We start from the raw sequence: 20867 nt of genomic DNA, 5'->3' as shown, positions 1-20867 counted from the left end.
TCGGGTTTCTGTACTGACAGCATATTTATTTTTATTGTTTATCGATTTTAGTGTTTTTTCTAAAATAACTGCCGTGACGTGTTTTGTAAAATTATTATTTTCCACTTTACGTAGAGAAATTTCAGTGTCGATAGCTAATGATTCTATTTGTTTGGGTGTTACTTCGCTAGGGATTTTATATTTAAAGCCTTTATCTAATAAATTATTTTCATCCGTTTCAAATGCAGTGTTTGACAAATTCACAGTTTTTTTATAAAATTCTATATTTTTCCTGGTGGGAATCTTAGTTATTTTCGAACTTTTATTTTTGTTATCAATCAAATTTTGAAGTTTATTTTGTTGTGTTTTAAATTTTTCAAATATAATTCCGTTAATATGTTCACGTGTATCAAAATCTAGGGTATCAAATTCCCATGCGTGAAGTTTAAATGTTAATTCTGAATGGATCACCTTTATGTAGTGAAGCAATGTGTCCCGTTTCCGACAGCACTCCTTTGTTTCTTCCTTCAGCCATATCCTCTGTGCTCTCACCACAGTGGCTATGGCTGCCGTAGATGTACTTTTGATGGAGATCTGCACGAACTTCGGAATCACATTACACTTCAAGCACTCTTGGTTAAACCACAAATTTTGAACTATTTTTCGATGTTTGAGTTTAAGTCGTCTATATAAGATCACAAGGGTAGCTATATCAACTACCTTTAATTTATTTATTGTTTTTGTGTTTAATTCGTAGAACTCCATTTAATTTTTTTTTATAAATTTAATTTAGATTAAATTTGATAATATTATTATTAAGTTCTGCAAGTGTTTTAGTTTCTTATTATTGTGACAGCTGTTTCGGCTTACAAGGCCATTTTCAAACTGTGGTTAGTCCACATTGAGACGACGTTTTTATACTATTTCAAATGTAAATTTTGAAGGTGCATACATTGATTTATTACTGGTTACACCGATGACATGATCTATTGTTGGTTAAACCAATCTATGTTTTCCCCTCAGTAAATGGTAATGGGTTCTTAATTATTTACTAATGACTTTATTGCTATGAATTATTTGGGTGCATTATACTGCTTGGGTTTTGTGAAAATGTGACCACGCCGATTGTAACGCCACTTACATCGGACAAACGGGGAGGGCATTCTCAACTAGATTCCAAGAACATATACGATGTTATAATAATAAAAACACATCCTCAAAATTCGCAGAACATCTCTTGGTGAATAATCATAACCCACTTAACAACAAGGGTCCTAAACCATTGCATATAGAAAAAAAGGGCATTAGATTAAATTTACTTGAACAATTAGAAATCAATAAACGAACGAATGACCCAAATTTAACACTAATTAATAAAGTACGGAAAATAATTTACTCACCACTTCTTAGTATTTTCACAAAACCCAAGCAGTATAATGCACCCAAATAATTCATAGCAATAAAGTCATTAGTAAATAATTAAGAACCCATTACCATTTACTGAGGGGAAAACATAGATTGGTTTAACCAACAATAGATCATGTCATCGGTGTAACCAGTAATAAATCAATGTATGCACCTTCAAAATTTACATTTGAAATAGTATAAAAACGTCGTCTCAATGTGGACTAACCACAGTTTGAAAATGGCCTTGTAAGCCGAAACAGCTGTCACAATAATAAGAAACTAAAACACTTGCAGAACTTAATAATAATATTATCAAATTTAATCTAAATTAAATTTATAAAAAAAAAATTAAATGGAGTTCTACGAATTAAACACAAAAACAATAAATAAATTAAAGGTAGTTGATATAGCTACCCTTGTGATCTTATATAGACGACTTAAACTCAAACATCGAAAAATAGTTCAAAATTTGTGGTTTAACCAAGAGTGCTTGAAGTGTAATGTGATTCCGAAGTTCGTGCAGATCTCCATCAAAAGTACATCTACGGCAGCCATAGCCACTGTGGTGAGAGCACAGAGGATATGGCTGAAGGAAGAAACAAAGGAGTGCTGTCGGAAACGGGACACATTGCTTCACTACATAAAGGTGATCCATTCAGAATTAACATTTAAACTTCACGCATGGGAATTTGATACCCTAGATTTTGATACACGTGAACATATTAACGGAATTATATTTGAAAAATTTAAAACACAACAAAATAAACTTCAAAATTTGATTGATAACAAAAATAAAAGTTCGAAAATAACTAAGATTCCCACCAGGAAAAATATAGAATTTTATAAAAAAACTGTGAATTTGTCAAACACTGCATTTGAAACGGATGAAAATAATTTATTAGATAAAGGCTTTAAATATAAAATCCCTAGCGAAGTAACACCCAAACAAATAGAATCATTAGCTATCGACACTGAAATTTCTCTACGTAAAGTGGAAAATAATAATTTTACAAAACACGTCACGGCAGTTATTTTAGAAAAAACACTAAAATCGATAAACAATAAAAATAAATATGCTGTCAGTACAGAAACCCGAACATTGAAAGAAATTAGAGATAAAATTAAAAATAATAATCTAACTATAACCAAAGCTGACAAAGGTAACTCAATCGTTATTTTAGATAGAATTGATTACATCAGTAAGGTGGAAGACTTCTTGTTACCAGAAGATTTTAAAATTTTAACTAAGGATCCAACCAATAAAATTGTCAATAACGTCAACATCCTTATAAATAATTGCAATGCCATATTTCCCACCGAATGGTCAAAGAAAAACGTAAGGGTCATGAACCCAAGAGCCCCAGCTCTGTATGGCCAACCTAAGCTCCATAAAGCGAATAATCCAATAAGGCCCGTAGTATCTTTTATTAACGCCCCTACATCAAACCTGGCTAAAAGACTTAACTTCATCTTCAAAAAATTTACAAATTTTTCACCACGTTACAGTGTCAAAAACTCGATAGAACTAGTTAATAAAATAAAAAATTTTAATCTCCCGCATAACTGTAAATTCATTTCTCTAGACGTAAAATCCCTATTTACCAACATCCCCATTAAAGAATGCCTAATAATAATTGAAAATATCTTGGAAAAATGCAATATCAATCCGGTAATAAGAAAAGAGTTATTCCAGCTCATAAAAATCTGCGTAGATACAAATTATTTCCTTTTCAATGATATATATTACCAACAACATGATGGTCTCCCCATGGGGTCACCATTAAGTCCACTTCTAGCGGAGATATTTATGGATTATATTGAAAATATAATTCTTAAATCTCCCTTAGCTAAACATATAGTATATTATGTCCGATACGTAGACGACATCCTTATATGTTGGAATGGTACCAACCGACAGTTAGATATCTTTACTAATTGGGCCAACACCGTTAATAATAAAATCTGCTTCACAGTTGAACATGAGATTGAAGGTAAAATAAACTTTTTAGATCTGACAATTGGTAAAAGTAATAATAAACATACCTTTGAAATATTTAGAAAACCAACTTTTACAGATACAACAATAAATTCAAATTCAAATCATCCTTGGTCTCATAAATTATCAGCGTACCATTCAATGGTACATAGACTCATTAACATTCCCTTAGACAATAAAGCTTATGTAAAAGAAAAGGAAACGATAAAAACGATCGCGATTAATAACGGCTATGAGGCAAATAACATTGAAAAAATAATAAAAAATAAGAAATATAAAAATAAAATCAATTTAATATATCCGGTAAATAACAAAAATATAGAAAAATTTGCATGTCTCGAATTCCTCGGCCCAATATCTGAAAAAATTGCAAAAGAAATTAAAAAATGTGGTTTAAATATAGCTTTTCGAACAAACAATAATTTAGGAACAAGCCTTAAAAACTCTAAAAGTAAAATCCCTATACTCAATAACAGTGGCATATATGAATTAAAATGTGACCACGCCGATTGTAACGCCACTTACATCGGACAAACGGGGAGGGCATTCTCAACTAGATTCCAAGAACATATACGATGTTATAATAATAAAAACACATCCTCAAAATTCGCAGAACATCTCTTGGTGAATAATCATAACCCACTTAACAACAAGGGTCCTAAACCATTGCATATAGAAAAAAAGGGCATTAGATTAAATTTACTTGAACAATTAGAAATCAATAAACGAACGAATGACCCAAATTTAACACTAATTAATAAAGTACGGAAAATAATTTACTCACCACTTCTTAGTATTTTCACAAAACCCAAGCAGTATAATGCACCCAAATAATTCATAGCAATAAAGTCATTAGTAAATAATTAAGAACCCATTACCATTTACTGAGGGGAAAACATAGATTGGTTTAACCAACAATAGATCATGTCATCGGTGTAACCAGTAATAAATCAATGTATGCACCTTCAAAATTTACATTTGAAATAGTATAAAAACGTCGTCTCAATGTGGACTAACCACAGTTTGAAAATGGCCTTGTAAGCCGAAACAGCTGTCACAATAATAAGAAACTAAAACACTTGCAGAACTTAATAATAATATTATCAAATTTAATCTAAATTAAATTTATAAAAAAAAAAAAAAAAAAAAAAAAAAAAAAACATTGTTTACCTTGATGTTGGCATCTTGATGCATCGGCAACCAATTTCCAAAAATCCAATAGCGATTGCCAATCTCAAGTGACACGTTTAAAATAATGTTTCCAGTATTGGCATCCTCCACAACCCAATTGAAGGTCTGCCGAAGATTAGGACTGGTGGTATACCAGTCAATCAAAAGACGAGAATTATTGGAAACAAAAATACTGGGTACAGTTTCTATACAGCTACCATTTTCACCGTTGGTATTGGGAGTTATGAAATAACTATTGGAGCCGGACGGTTTTTTAAAGACGTCTTCGTATTTGTCATATCTTTCAACATTGAACGGGAGTTTATTGTTGCAAAGCCCATTAAAAATATTTAATGAACCACCACTGAAATCTTCAGAATAACACGTATATTCAGCCCTCACACCAGACACAGAGAATAAACTTATTAATAAAGCTGTGATTTGACATGAAAACAACTTCTTTACTTTAGCCATCATTGTGGTTAAACGTTTACTACACTTTATTGAAGGACACTGGGTTGACAGAAAGTCAATGGATTATTTCATCAAATCGCTTACCTTTATACAATGTTATTTTATCTGTAATAATATCTGTAATGAAGTAATTTTTATGGTGGTATAAATCTTTCAATGATGTTTTTATTTGGCGAAGAATTTATTTTAAAACGTTTAAAGCAGAGGTGGGGAACCTGCGGCCCGCGAGCACTTTAACGATCAGAAAAAAAACTTTCCGAACTCGAGAACTATTTTCTTTGAGAGTGTTTCAGATACATTTTTAAGACTTTATTACAAAACCCAGATAAAGGTATAACATAGCTGACAGGTACTTATGTATGCACATTTAGATACATATAAATATGCGAACATAATGCCGTTCTTAATTTCTCATTATTTCAATAAAAAAAAATAATTAAGTGTGATATGAAATTATGAGTTTAATGCTAATTAAACTGTGGACTCTCTAATTTTTTTTTCTTTTGCTTGGGTCTAAGAAGTCCCGGCCTAGATCCCCCATCTTTGGGTGGGAGGCCCCAGCCAGGAATCGTATTTTATTTTATTTTTTAATGTTCAATCCACACAGAAGGCCCTGATGGGAAATAAGTTCCTTAATGCTTACTGTGACATCTTCAAGGATGCTGTGAAAATGGCACACATTGGGGACACAGGACTCCTAAAACTGTCCATAGGACCCAACGTCGGAAGCCCTGACTAGGTTCCAAAATGATACACGTTAAAGATTTCACATTTTTGTGTTATTAGAAAATGTTGGAGGACCGCAGTAGTTTGAAGTTGTGACGCCTGGATAGGAATTCGACACATTTGTCCACTCGGCTATTAGCTGGCAAAACTGATAAGTTTTAAATATTTCCGTTACAAATGCAAAAGAATTTTGGTCTAAATATTTTTGTGATACTGATTATTCGAAAAATAAAAATCAAAAATATTTATTTATATAAAAAAATTTCCGTGTCTTTTTTAATGTAATAATTCAAATTCAACTCTCATCACCCACACCACATGCCTACCCCAAATGGAAATACAATACCAATACCAACAAAAAATTAGCCTGCGCGCTTTTTCCGTTTGTTTGTGAGAATAGAAGAAAATCATTCTCCACTCCCTTCACCCACATCACATACCTATCCAAAGGATATTCCATGGAAAGAATTTCGCCTGCGGCGTTTTTCCGTGTATTTGCGAAAGTAACGTACTATCAACTTTCTTCGCTCTCGTCACTCACTCCAGTTGGGGATGTCATAATTCCACAGTGCTACGAGATTATTGAGCAATCCGGACCAAGTACGGTATTTGAAAATTTCTTATAGTTATAGTATTTTTTATATCTAGATATGTTTCAGATTCATATCTATATTCAGTAGCGGATAGTATATATCGAGAATTCCGACCCCCCAGCCAGCAAAATCTTGGTGCGGCCCGTGGGTAATACTACACACATCCAAATGGCCCCTGACGGCGAAAAGGTTCCCTACCCCTGGTTTAAAGTATACAGGATGTCCGGGGGTACAGTGCACAAACTTCGGAAAATGATTCTACATGATGGAAGGAGTAAAAGTGTAAATAACTTTTTCAAAAATTCCAACTTTTTTTCCATACAAAAGAGATACATACTTAAACTTAAACTTTCACACAAACGAAGTATTGAATTCCGTAAGTCTAAACTTAAACTTTAGGGTGCACAGTTTACACCCGCGCTGTGCAAGCGAGTTTCCTACAGAGCATCGGACCATCCCTACAGAGCATCGGACCATCCCATACTGAAAATCCTCAGAGTAAAATACAAGTTTACCAGATACATTCACTGTGAACCCACCCCGATAACGTCGCATATTTGTGATTGGCCCGTATCCATGGAAACCACAAGTAAACAATAAAATAAAACCGAGATTTTAACATTTACAGTTCAATACAAAATCGTCGTTTGTCGTAAAACAAATTCATAAAGAGAACTGTACTAAAATAACAAAATTTAGTAACACTTTTAAGGATTAAGTTATTTATATCTGTTTATCACTTTAATATGTAATGTCATTGCTTTTGACTAATTTAACAAATTTTCAAAATGTCCACCTTTGGATTGAAGGCAAGCATGTAAATGTAAAGTAAGTCAATTTACAATTCTCACATTGGAGCATATCTCATATGTGGCTTCGTTAATACGTAACCGAAGTTCTTCGACGGTATTAACTTCTTTGGCGTAAACTTTGTCCTTCATCGCAACGCTAAAGAAAAAATCTAGCGGTGTCTGGAGACCGAGCCGGCCATGGAAAATGACTCCCACGTCCAATCCGACGATCAGGGAATTGCTGATCTAGGTATCGACGAACGGCAAGTCCGAAATGCAAGTAATGTCTTGAATTATGTCTAGGTGGCATCACATATATGGTCTTATTAATTGATTGTTAATGATTCCCGCTCAAACGTTCATAAATAACTGAACCTGGTGGTGCACCTGCCTTATGTAGCGTGGGTTGTCTACTGTCCATTCATGCAAGTTGTGCAGGTTTATCACACCATTTCTGTTGGACTGGGCCTCGTCCATCCAAAAGATGCTCCCAATGAAGTTCGGGTTCTCAAGTTGCATACGGAGAAGCCACTCCTGGATGTCCTCTCATGCAATCCTTGTTACGGGTTCATGTTCCAGAAGGCCCTGCACGTAACGATAATGGAACGGATGCAGGTTTTACTTCCTGAAGAGATCTCAGATAGAACTCTTCGGAACACCAGTCATTACAGAAAAGTGACAAGATAGGGCCATTCTAATTGTAGCCAAGATGAATTTATCGTCTGCCAGTTGTAAATTAGCAGCAAAGTAGTTTGAGGTCTTCGGCCTATGCCATGTTCGCGAAATTACGCTAAAAATCACAATTTTAACAATTAACAGTTAACACTAAATAAACACAATCTTAAAAATAAGTAAGTCTGGAGAAAACACGCACAGAATAAAGTTGTTTTATTCAGTTTGCATTGACGTTTATGAAATTTATGACAATGATTAGTAACATAATCATATTCACCTGAATTTAACAATAATTATTTAAGCTTGTAATAACATTGTTAATTGCAGATATCGTTTCATAAACATGGCAATAAATTTATTTCTTACTAGTGCGTTATAATACTTGTCAAGCATTGCAGCTACGTTATTATCGTAGCAATCAAATAATAATTTATGGGCTGCCTACAGGCTGAGAAATGCCTTATTTTGAATAGCCTGACTTTATCAACCTAGATCAACCTTCTACTTTGATTCGACTTTTCACCTTTTCAAACGCAACATTTTTTCAAATACTATGTTCATTACCTAAAATCTTCCTTGTAACTTATGGCTTACCACAAGGTAGTCAAGTAGGTCCGGATCTATTTGTGGTCACTATTAATTTTACACAAAATATGATTGTAATTTAAGTAATGGTCTTATCGATAACCAATAAGTAAGTTAGTATAACTGTTTTTTCGTAAGAATGCATTGGCCTAGTGTGAATGAAAGGATTATGCTTCGTGTAATTTTGTGCAAAAACATTTAGATTCGGTAGCAGCTCAGATGAAACACTAAGCAGATTATTTTTTTTTTAGGAAACAAACAGTCATTTTTATATTTAGCATAAACAGTAATTATTTACAATGTTAAACCAATAATGTTCCATTAATTCTAGTCGTTGATTCAATATTTGCACCTTTACAATATATTTATAAATAAATGTTACAAAATCCTATAAAAATCCTATTAAAAGTTTTGCGCATATTTAGCTTTACAGTGTTATTATAAGAAGATTTCTAGACACCTATGAGGAAATGGCAGATATTAAAATCATACACAAACAAATGTTTCTAATATGAGAATAATATTATTGACTGAAGCTGACATTATTATTTTATGAAACGAAATATGTATAAGACGTAATTTTTTTAAGAATAATTTAACTACTTAAAATTTTAAATAAATTTACAAATTATAGTTAACGAATTGCCGCAGATAAATTGGAATTAAGCTTAATAAATCGGTGTTCAAAAACAGTTTATTTATAAATTACAGCTAAAGCCAAAAATTATTTTTCGAAAACAATTTTTTGCTTTATCACCAGTCGATTACGTGTACGTTATGTACACACTGTGCTTGTCTGTGTAAGTACTGTGTTAAGAACAGGAGCAATTTATAACAAAATTTTAAAACAATATTACATTTACTGGATTTTTCACGATCCTTTTTATAGCTTATGTACAGGATAACGTAAATCAATAAAAATAAATACAGGTAATAGGTAAAAAACTCGGCTAACTTATCCGATATATAGCCACTATATAATACAAGGAAGTGCAATTAAATTATACAGACAAAAAAGAACAATGCCAATACACAAAACAGTTTACTATACAAATAAATGTAATATTATAATGCGCTCCGGAAACTATTTTCTGCACCAATTGATAGTTTGAAGCTAGATTGTAGGAACAATATTAATCAAAATAAAATGTAATAAACAAATAAAAATGTATGTATGTAATAAATTAGTCACTCGCATACTTGGCTGAACAAATGCCTAAAATAAAATTAACGAATAAAAACAAAAAAATGTTCATAGATCTGAGGGCCCATTAGTAAACTCGGACTCGAAAATAAATAAATCGTAAAAAAAATCCGACTATCCTACGGATAAGCTATTAAGAGGATGATGAAATATTCCCATTAAAATTAAAATAAAAGACGTTATGTATATGAAATAGAAGATAAGCGACATTACGATTATCTGATTAACCTCGCATGCTCAGTGAAATTATTCCACTAGTTATGCCTAGTAGGGTCTTTTGGACCCGGCGTTACTTAATCGTTTTTCTAAATATTTTTACGCATAACTTAATCTTTTTAATTTTATTTTTATAAATTAATACGAAACATTTCAGAAATTATATCTCCTTTACTCACCACGAGCCGAAAACAAACAAACATAATTTTTTTTTATAATTGCATATATTTAAATATAGAAAACCCACAAACAAAGTGACGCATCGTGTGTTGTAAAGGACCAATTTTTTTCAATATTTAAGTAGGAAAATATTTTTTTGTGAAAATGCATCGTTAGAGTTTTTGGCTTGAAAAATGACATATTTTTGACAGGAGAAAACTATGGGTCGTATTGAATAGTATTAGTAGGTCGTTATAATTGTTCCGTTCATACGTATAATGTATTTGCAATGCCACAAACATTGTAAGTGCATTGTAGGACAAACAGGAAAAACATATCGATCTTTTACATTTAGCAAGTACGTGACTCTCCCCACGGGTGAGTTCATGAACAAATGATGCTCCTCGCTCTACAGTAAATCAGATTATGGTAACGTACTCGAGAGTGAAGCTCTGGTAAAAATAAATTTCTTTGAGCCAGAATCTCATTTGTTAGATTTTATCCGCTTAATAAAAGATAAAACAAAATATCAGAGCAATACCTCTACGTGTTTCTAAGAAGTGGTAATTGATCATGCCAACGATATAAATAGATGGGTGTAGCCAGGGTTAATATAGAGACGCAAAAATAAAATTTAAAAATTTCTTGTGAACTATCTCAATTCAGTACATTAGTTCGTGTGGGGCCCAAATTATTGCATTTGACTCCAATACATTAAAGACCAGTGTGTTATATAATCGGAATATAAGTGAATCAAACTAAACAATTTATTCGGAATCATGACTTTCTTCAATTAATAGTGCTTTAATATACTTTGCGATTTATTCCGATAATATTATGAATAGTGCAAATCTTAAAAAAAATACAGAAAACCATAAACACTGCTTAAATAATTTAATTCTTTAAATGATGGTTATTTACAAAATATTTACTTCATATGCCTGACAGGGTATGTGAGACCCGCAGATGAGATTCGCGAGTATTTTATATAATTACGGGTGTTTTAAAGTGTCCTGGGTCTGTCAGACCCTACCAGGCATGCGGGAGGTTAATGATATTAAAGAAAGATATGCAGAAATATTAAGTCTAAAAAAGTAAGACAAAAATGTTTTAAGTTATCAGAAGGAATTACCTCAGTTTATGTACATTAATAATTTTACGTTCTGATTCTAAATATTACACTAATATGCATAATATAATGCATAATATAAATATGCATAATATAATGCAATGATGATACAAAATATTCATAGTAGGAAATTGCCTCTAGGTAATAAGCCCGTCTTCATGTGAAATGTGTGCTGTGCACATGGGCGGCCGAACTAAGGGGAATCTCTTGAATCCAGCTCCCTGCTCCTGTCGAAACTTGACTAGTATTTTTGACACAATGTATCATTTTAAATACTTTATGCCGACGCAGACGCCCATGTGACATGCTTTCAAAAATTCTGTTTTTTTATCAAGACAGTTATAAATGATTTCCCAAGCTTAAAAATTAAAAAAAAAAAAAATTTAGTCTGTCTGTAACATTTGTTTTGATTTGGATTTGAAATTGGAAGTGTTTGTTTTGAGAATTAAAACAGACGATTAAGTACCTAACTATAATTAATTTATTTTAATTTCCATTTTCAAATTTGGAATTGATTTGTCAATAATTGTCAAAAAAACACAAAATAAACATAAAAACGTGAACCTGTTGAGAAACAAAATACCAGGAGCACATAAACGTCTCCGCAGTGGTGCTAATGTCACAATTATAAGAACAGCCTGGATTCACACTGCCTCGTAAACTCTGAGGTCCTCCCACAACCGCTGTGCCCACATGATACACAGGTGGGGCCCTAATGAGTCGGCGATGTGTGAATGCGGTGCGGTACAGACCACAAAACATTTGGTCAACGAATGCGGGATTGACGAGGTCCACAAGGCGACGCCTGAGGCTTTAGACTGGCTCACAGACATAGATTTTTGTGATATTTATCGCGGTCTGCGCTAGTGTTATAACCGAATTAGGTAAATATTTACCTACGACTACCGTTTTTTACACGCATTTAAAAATAAACAATCATTTGATTCATCTTAATGACAATAAACAACAACTTTTTGCATTTATGATTTTGAAAAATATTGATATTTAATATTATTTACGTAAATAATAATTTACGAGAAAATTTTCCGTACGACACACCATTTTGACACACCGAGTTCTCGCATACTTCGCGTTTGTTATTACGTAGTGTAGGGCACTGCCAACATAACAATTAAAAAACAGAATCGGATAGTTTTTAAAATTTATATGGCAAAACGGTTTTTTATATCATAGACAATGAAAAACATTTTTTTTAAATGATGTGTTAATTTATTTATACATAAAAAATATTGTAAATAAAAAAACCGTTATTCATTAAAATTAACGTACTAAGGGAAGGTTTTTGGGTAAAGGTTACGAATTCCGCTTCACGGTAAATATGGAATGTTTACTTTGAATTAATACTTGAATTTAGTTATATTATTAAATTATTACTAAAAGTTACTATAAATGTTGTGGAACCTTTAATAACGCCTGCTCGCGTCCCCTTTAGAGTTATATCCCAGTTTTCAAGTAGTTTGTGGGCTATGCTAGGTTTGTATAGACTGGTTTGTGATTTAATTTTACCTAATCCAACCTAACCTAATCTAACCTATCCTATAATAATCCAACCTAAACTATCCTATAATAACCCAACCTAACCTAACCTAACCTATCCTAATCTAACATATATATTAGCCCGGAGTGAAAGAGGTCGAAAAAAAATTTTCTTCGAATTTCAAAAACCCTATATCATTTAATGTTGCTGTAGATAAATAGCTGTTGAAAAATATTTTTTATTTTTTTTTGACATATGATCTTCAGGTGGCGCAGAGGACCTGAAATTTTGAAAAAATGATCGATTCTAGAAATTTTTTAAAAATTTAAAACAAAATTATTATCATATTTAACTTTATTATTTGCATTAACATATAAGGAACATTAAGAATATATATATTTTTTAATCATTTCAGCCTTCTGTCGTGTCATATGCGTATGGGGTAGCTCCCTGAATTCCAGAGGAAAAGTGTAATTTTGTTTCGAATTTCGGCATTTCTTTTCTCGATTTTATTGTTGCTCGAATATATCCATGGCGTGCTGTACTTCCGCAAACAGCCAAGCTAGCTTCAGTGACCAGCTTTACACATCTCTCCACAGCCTGTTTTGGAGGTTTTGTTTTTATGGTGAACCATATTGGCGCATACACTTTTATCACAAACGTAGCAATCTCAACCAGACTATGAGTTGGAAACTTTGTTGCTAAATATAGTCTCAATATTCCATTTGCACAGGTTAGCCAACGAGAGTGTGCCAGCTTTTCTGGTTGCTTATTAGCCAAATCAGTTTTTACGCTGCCTTGTGTTACAGCTTGACAAATTTCATACAGATATTTTTGATCATTGCTTAGAATTTTCACGTCGATATCGGGTAAGACTGTCGCAATTTTATCAAATTTTACCACAGGGAGGTCTTCACAGTGCTGTAACATCTTGCCAATGACTCCTGCGAACGTATTGGGACCTGAAGTACTGCCATCCAAAGTATTAAAAAGATGACGCAGTGGTAATTCGTTGGCATGCAACAAACATATAAACCAGTGTAATGGTCTATTTAAATGTCTTTCAATCAATGCGATTGCTCCATTCTTGAAGCCCGTGTTTACAGCCGTTCCATCGCATCTAATGGCTACAATGGTTGATAAATCTCCGAAGTGCAAATTTAAAAATTCTACAATTGAATCCTTGATAGAATTAGCGGTTCCAGAAGGAGGCGCGACGTGGCCAATGTATTGAGAATCTGGCTCGGAGAGCAAAACAATATGTTCTTCAGTAATGGCTCTCCTGTGGTACTTGTTATCATGTTTTTCCTGCACAATGGTCTTGTCTTTCCGACCATCAAAATATAACCCACTTGTTTTACCGTCAGAACTCCCGAAGCTCGAAATCTGCCTTCTTTGCAACTCTTCTCGAACTTTTCGGCGCTCGCGTCGTAATTTACTTCTATCTATTACTTTTGAGAAATCTTGTTTAGAAATAAAACCAATATCTTGAAGAACTGCACTGGCGATGGTTGATGCTGATCTGTCGGAGACACTAGTCCTGTCACAGGCTGTGGCAAGATTTTTCAATCAATGCCTCATCTGATTTGTTTGTGATTTTGATGTGGATGGCGTGGAGTATGCCGGAAAAAGTGTATAAAAGTCTGGATCTTGATTGCTGTCTGATAATCTTACACTATCATCCGAGGTCTCTGAAGTCTCTGGTGAGGGGCTCAGAGGTTTCTCAACAGTCTGTTTTTGAAGGAATTTATTTTGCCTCATCAGTCGTAATTGCCTACGCTCCAAAGCCTCGGTTGCCACTATATCTTTTGAGCCGATATACATTTTGCGGCTACTTCTCTGATCTTGCAGGAATTCTAGCTCTTTCTTGGGTATTTTCACTAAACATTTACAAAAATCGACACAAATGCACTTGCAAACAGCAATATCAAAGAGTTTTTTTGTTGCATCTTCATAAAATTCAGTTTTCTTTTTAGGTACTCGACATTTCTTTAAGCATTTGTACTTGTGATAGTTTAGTTACAATTTGACGTTCAGTTACAATAGGAATAGACGCTTTATTCTACAACGTAATTAGATCAATTGCAATTATTTCACATATATCTTTCACAGAAGGATCTTTTCCATTTGATAACCACTGCAAGTCATTTCTAATCCACAAATAATACTTCATTACATCCGAATAAGTTGGCAACACATTGTATTTTAATTTTTCTGGGCCACCAAACATAGAACACATAGAAATTTTTCTTGTTTTAGGCATATTACAAAGAAATCACAATCAAGTTTTCGCAGCTGTTCCAACGAACGTGCACTCCGCGCTAATGTCTGTTAATTACTGATTGACTGCAACTGTTGTTACGCAAAATAGTGTCAAAAGGTGGGGAGAAGAGGGGTAAGTTAGATGGCTAAAACTAAAATACATTTTGTGACGTTTAAGCTGGATTAGATGATGTGCTTGTTTACTAACAAAATCTGAAAAAACACAATTTTTTGTAGAACTTTAGGGTCAGTGCGCCACCTGAAGATGAAGTTGGAATTTGATGATATTTTGTGTACTTTATAGGGTACTACCAAGGCACCCATCGGTAGTATAGGAAACACGAAATTTGAAAAAAAGTTTTTTCACTCCGCCCTAATATATATATATATTAATCCAACCTAACCTAACCTAACCTATCCTAATCTAACATATAATAATCCAACCTAACCTATCCTAATCTAACATATAATAATCCAACATATCCTAATATAACCTGTAATAACCTATAATAAACCAACCTTACCTAAAATGAAAACGTTTTATTTAAAAAAATCGCAGTTAACCTTTAAATATTAAGAAACTAAATTCATCTGATGTTTGGTATCAAAGTTGATCGCCTAACAATTAATGGGTGCGTGTCTAGCGATCTCGAAAAATTGTCTATTATGCCGATTATCCCTTTCATGTTTCCTACACTGCTACTACACAAACAAACGCAAAGTATGCGAGAACTCGGTGTGTCAAAATGGTGTGTCGTACGGAAAATTTTCTCAAACGGTAGTCGTAGGTAAATAATTACCCCGAATTACAAATGAAGATCGAAAATAACACATAAGCTGAATAAGATTGTTATAATTCTAGATTTTGATGCGCACCATCAATAAATGATTTTCTGCAATGATTAGCTAAGATCTGAACCAAAACTCATGACTGAGGTTCCATCACTCTTCAATAGAGTGTGATAGTGTATATGAAAACGGGGCAAAACTTACGAATATATTAAAATTATCCGCTACCTATTTATCTATCTCTCAACTGTCGTATTTATTAATTGAATTTTTATTTTTTTTATTCGGTCTTATTATTTTAGGTTTCATACCAAAATTCATACCGCTGTACAAATATATAATACACTTCAGCAATGATCTACTAACTATATATACGATAATGTACACTACAATACTTACCTGGTAGGTCACACTTGAGACTGACACTTAATTAACACTAAATAATTGTTTATTAGCGAAATTTATAAAAAAGAATTGGGACATAATTGGATATAATTGTACTTTCTCTCAGGAGTGGTATATTTTAATTTAAGGGTATGACAGCTAAAAAAGATAAGTTTTCAGTTTAAAGTTTAGACCTGAACTCTGTTGGACTTGCTTAGTGGTGACACCGTGAGAGAATCATTTTTATTCTATTGAAAAATCAACTGTAATATATTTTTATGTGAGTTAATATCACACGAGAGTCCCAACTCAGTAATATTGCTAATTTATTAAGAATTTTAATTATTGAAGAAAATATCAGCGATAATGTGGGCCTCACTGGGTGCTTTACCCGTTCTGAGGCCCCCAAGGATCCTTATGGTCCTTAAATAATTAGTTGATAGGCTTAAGTTAGGTCCTTAAGGGCCTTCCTTACTAGCGATCTCAATCGTTGTATGAAGAATCATGAATTGTCAGATTCAAACGACAATCTAAGTTATTAATCGTCAAAATATCGATAATGTAGCCACGCTAGGCTATCATAAATACATTTTTCTGTCGAGATATATGTTTTTACTAACAATTTATTTTCGTTAAATACTATATAATGAACATCGAAGAATTCTCCTACTCATTCGGCTCTATGACGTGGCCGTGAATGCACGCTTTCTACGGTCCGTCGTGTCAATATTTTTTCAAAGTTCGAAATTCCGCGTAATTATTACACTTCCATGAGACGTTTCAACAATATTCCACTCTATGCGTTGCGCGTAGGGACTATAATAGTGTGTCGCCTTTTTTTATGTTTCATCTGTGCGTTTCCGTCGAAGCTGTGTAGTGTCAAATAGTATTATTAAGAATCAATTTATTGTTAACATTTTTTTGGGTTTCTAGGTAATAAACAATTTAATATTATTAAGAATTAATATATTGTTAACATTTTTTCGGGTTTCTAGGTAATAAACAATTTCATATTATTAAGAATTAATTTATTGTTAACTTTTTTTCGGGTTTCTAATAAATATAGTAATAAACAATTTGATGTTTTTAAAATATAAAAGTATATAAAATATTCCAGCACTTAAAATAAAATAAAAGAAGCACATCGTATAAAAATGTTTCAGTCGAAAAGATCGAATGCCGAAATCACTTACTTCGAAATTATTGCAAAAAACTTAAATCACTGTTAGAAGTATCCCTTAGCATTGAGGAAGATTGTGTCAAGCCGTATTTTACGCCTGAGAACGGCTGTACGTTGTGCAATAACGTACCGGAAGACTTTGAATTAGGAAAAATAAAACAGTTTTATTTGGATATATTGAATGGTCCAAAACATGTATTTGGAGACCACTCACTATGCAAGGAACGGGCATACTTTTGCAAACGGGATACTGGCGACACTAATTACGTACCCAATATGACTTCGAGCTTGATAATGTCAAGAAACGCTTTTACAATTTTTGCATGCTACCCGAATTAATTGATCCTCGACACAATCGCTGCATGCCTATTAGAAATCCTGAGTATTTAGAAAAGTGCATAATAGCGAAAAGAAACAAAGTAAAATTGGTTTCAGCTAAAACCAAAACATGTAAAAAGGAATTGTTTCGAAGAAATCAATAACATTTTATTTCATTGAAGTGTCTTCAGAAGAAATTTCATTTATATTCCCAATGTATGTAGTCCACATTTTTAGAAATAGGGAAAAGGAGGGTTGGAAAGTTCCTGGCTATTCAGATCTAGTCACTAAACAACTAAAGAAACAAACTACCTTAAAAAATTGAAAATTTATAGTATTATTACTTCAATAGAAGAGAGTCCAAATATAATTACTAATCATATAAATTACTTCTTCAGTGACATTGGTCCAAGCTTCGCTAGTAATTTGTGCAGTGCTAATAAAACTATTGAGATGTGTCTGGTGAATGATTTTAAATCTGAACTTCACGTTACAGGGGACAATTTTTATTTTAAACCAACTAGCATTTCTGAAGTCACAAATGTGATAAATGATTTAAAAATGTCTTTCTCGTGCGGTATTGATTCTTTAAGTGTTATGGTGTATAAAATGCATGTATCCGAATTAGCTTGTCTCATATCTCACCTTGTAAATACAGGAGTTTTCCAATAAGAGGTGTAATTTTGATATTTAATCGTAAAATATCAATGGTTTCGTTGCTTGTGTGGCACGTAGCGCCGTCTTGTTGAAAGTAAACGTTGTCCAGATTAATACCATCCGATTCCGGCCATAAAACATCATTAATTTTTTTTCAGTAGCGCAGTCCATTCACTGTTGTCCATTCTGTTGCTCCAGCCTCATTTTCAAAAAAGTAAGGTCCAATGACTCCGCCGGACCATAAACCGCACCAAACAGTCACACGTTGAGTGTAAAGAGGCTTTTTAACAATAACTCTTGGGTTTTTCGAGCCTCAGATGCGACGATTTTGCGTGTTGACGAAGCCACCGAGGTGGAAATGGGCCTCATCACTCAAAATGATTTGCATTTGATTCACTCAAGTGAATTTTAATAATTTCAATGCGTTGTTGGAGCGTGTATAGTTCCATTTTATTAATGGCGTTGTTTCTACTTGTCAAATGTCAAAAAATGACAGCTTCAAAAGTAACATCTACCGAAATAGCGGGCTATTCAAAATAACACCTCTTATTGGAAAACACTGTATTAGCTTCGAGAGTGGGATGTTCCCTTCTCATTGTAAGAAAGCTAAAGTAATTCCCCTTTTTAAATATGGAGATCGTCTAGATGTTAATAATTACAGACCTATATTCTTACTCAATACTCTTTCAAAAGTAATAGAGAGATTAGCTATGTCGAGATTGGTATCATTCTTAGAAACATATAATATACTCTCTAGCAATCAGTTTGGTTTCAGAGAGAATACAGGAACAAGTGATGTAGTGTTGAGGGTATTGTCCAAAGTCAAAGTCAAATATGAATACAATGTCCTGAAGGAGCTTGCAGAACTAGAAAGCATTACCATAGAAAAGTGTGGTCTTTTCATACATGAAGAGTATCCGTATATGGGTGCGACACCAGATGGAATTTCTTCTGAATACACCATGATTGAAATTAAATGTCCTTTCGCAGCACGCAGCATGCTCATATAAGAAGCAGTAAAATCCAAAAAAATTATGTTAGCAAAAATGGAGAAATTCTGGTAAATACATCTCACGATTGGTTTTACCAGGTTCAGGGCCAATTACATGTAACAAAAAAAGCTATTTGAATGTTTGTTGTATGGACTGAACTCGGATAAAAATCGAAAAAATTTTACGGGATGACGAATTTCGGCAGACTAATATGGTTGAACAGCTGAATCGCTTTTACAATTTTTGCATGCTACCCGAATTAATTGATCCTGGACATAATCGCTGCATGCCTATTATAAATCCTGAGTAATTCAAAGTGCATAATACCGAAAAGAAGTAAAGTAAAATTGGTTTCAGTTAAAACCAAAACATGTAAGAATTTTTAAGAAGATCAATAACATTTTCATTGAAGTGTCCTGAAAAGAAATTTCATTTATATTCCTTATGTATGTGGTCTACATTTTTAGAGATAGGGAAGATGGGGGGTTGGAAAGTTCCAGGCTATTCAGATCTAGTCACTAAACATATCTACGCCGTTCTCAAGCAACTTTCAATCCTGAATTATGGTCTCTCACCAGGGTGATACTGAACGTATCTTCCACTTTTGAACGAGGTACAGATTCATTATATGTAACTATATAAAATTTATTTTAATTCTATAATATGACATACTTATATAAATTAAATTAAATTTGTTTTGTCCTCGCCGGCTTTTGAACCCGTGACCTCAAATTAAACTATACAATTTAGTATTAACAGTGCCCCGCCGCACTGCGAAACCAGGCTGGAACAAAGGGAAGCCTTTTGTAACTCTTTATAATTGTATTTATCAAAAAAAAAATCCAAATAAAAAGTTATATTAAATGTTGTTACTGAGAACCTCCTCCATGAATCAAGCTATTGTAATATTGCATTACATTCTAAAATATATTTTAACATAATTTTCATAATCACAATATCTTTAATTAATAATAATTTGTTTTGCTCTGTGCGTGTCTTGTATTGAATGGAACGCACCGGCCAGCTGCCAGGTGCAGCGAGTTAGATATTCGAATTCGCGCTAGAAACATTTATTAGCGAGGGCCGTTAACGAACGATTTTACATAAAAATTATCTTAACTCATCTGTTTAAAAATAAAACACATACATTTTATGAAAATACCCAAAATATTGTAAACACAAGGCAAAAGACCAATGAACTCATACAAACACCTAAAACAAACACAACATTTTGTCAAAGAAATTTCAAATACATTGCGTCTAAAATATACAATAACCTACCTGAAAAAACAAGACAATCGAATAAGATTAACAAATACAAAATCCTGATCAAACAATGGATCATCGAAAAAGGTCGTGCAATAATTAGTAACTTCACCCAAACATAATCCTCTATCTTATTATTGTTACCACTACCTACCAACCTGAAAATTTTTGTCAAATATTTTTGTTTTATTGAGAAATGTAAAATTATTTTAATTTTTTTTATGATGGACACTGTAACGTTGTCCGAAACGTTGGATAAAGAAGGAGTTAGCGCAACACGGCATAACACCCCAAAAACAAATAACAAAAATACTTTTGGCCGTGAAAATCTTAAATCATAATTATTTAAATATTATGAAATATTTGTAAACTAGTTTGTCTCGAAACAGGATTTCCTAGTGACACAGGCAAAGCCAA

This window comes from Hesperophylax consimilis, chromosome 2 (assembly GCF_061612785.1).
Source record: "Hesperophylax consimilis isolate HC1 chromosome 2, BYU_Hcon_1.0, whole genome shotgun sequence".
NCBI lineage: Eukaryota > Metazoa > Arthropoda > Insecta > Trichoptera > Limnephilidae > Hesperophylax > Hesperophylax consimilis.
The sequence above is the reverse complement of the archived record's forward strand: the minus strand, read 5'-3'. Positions refer to the sequence as shown.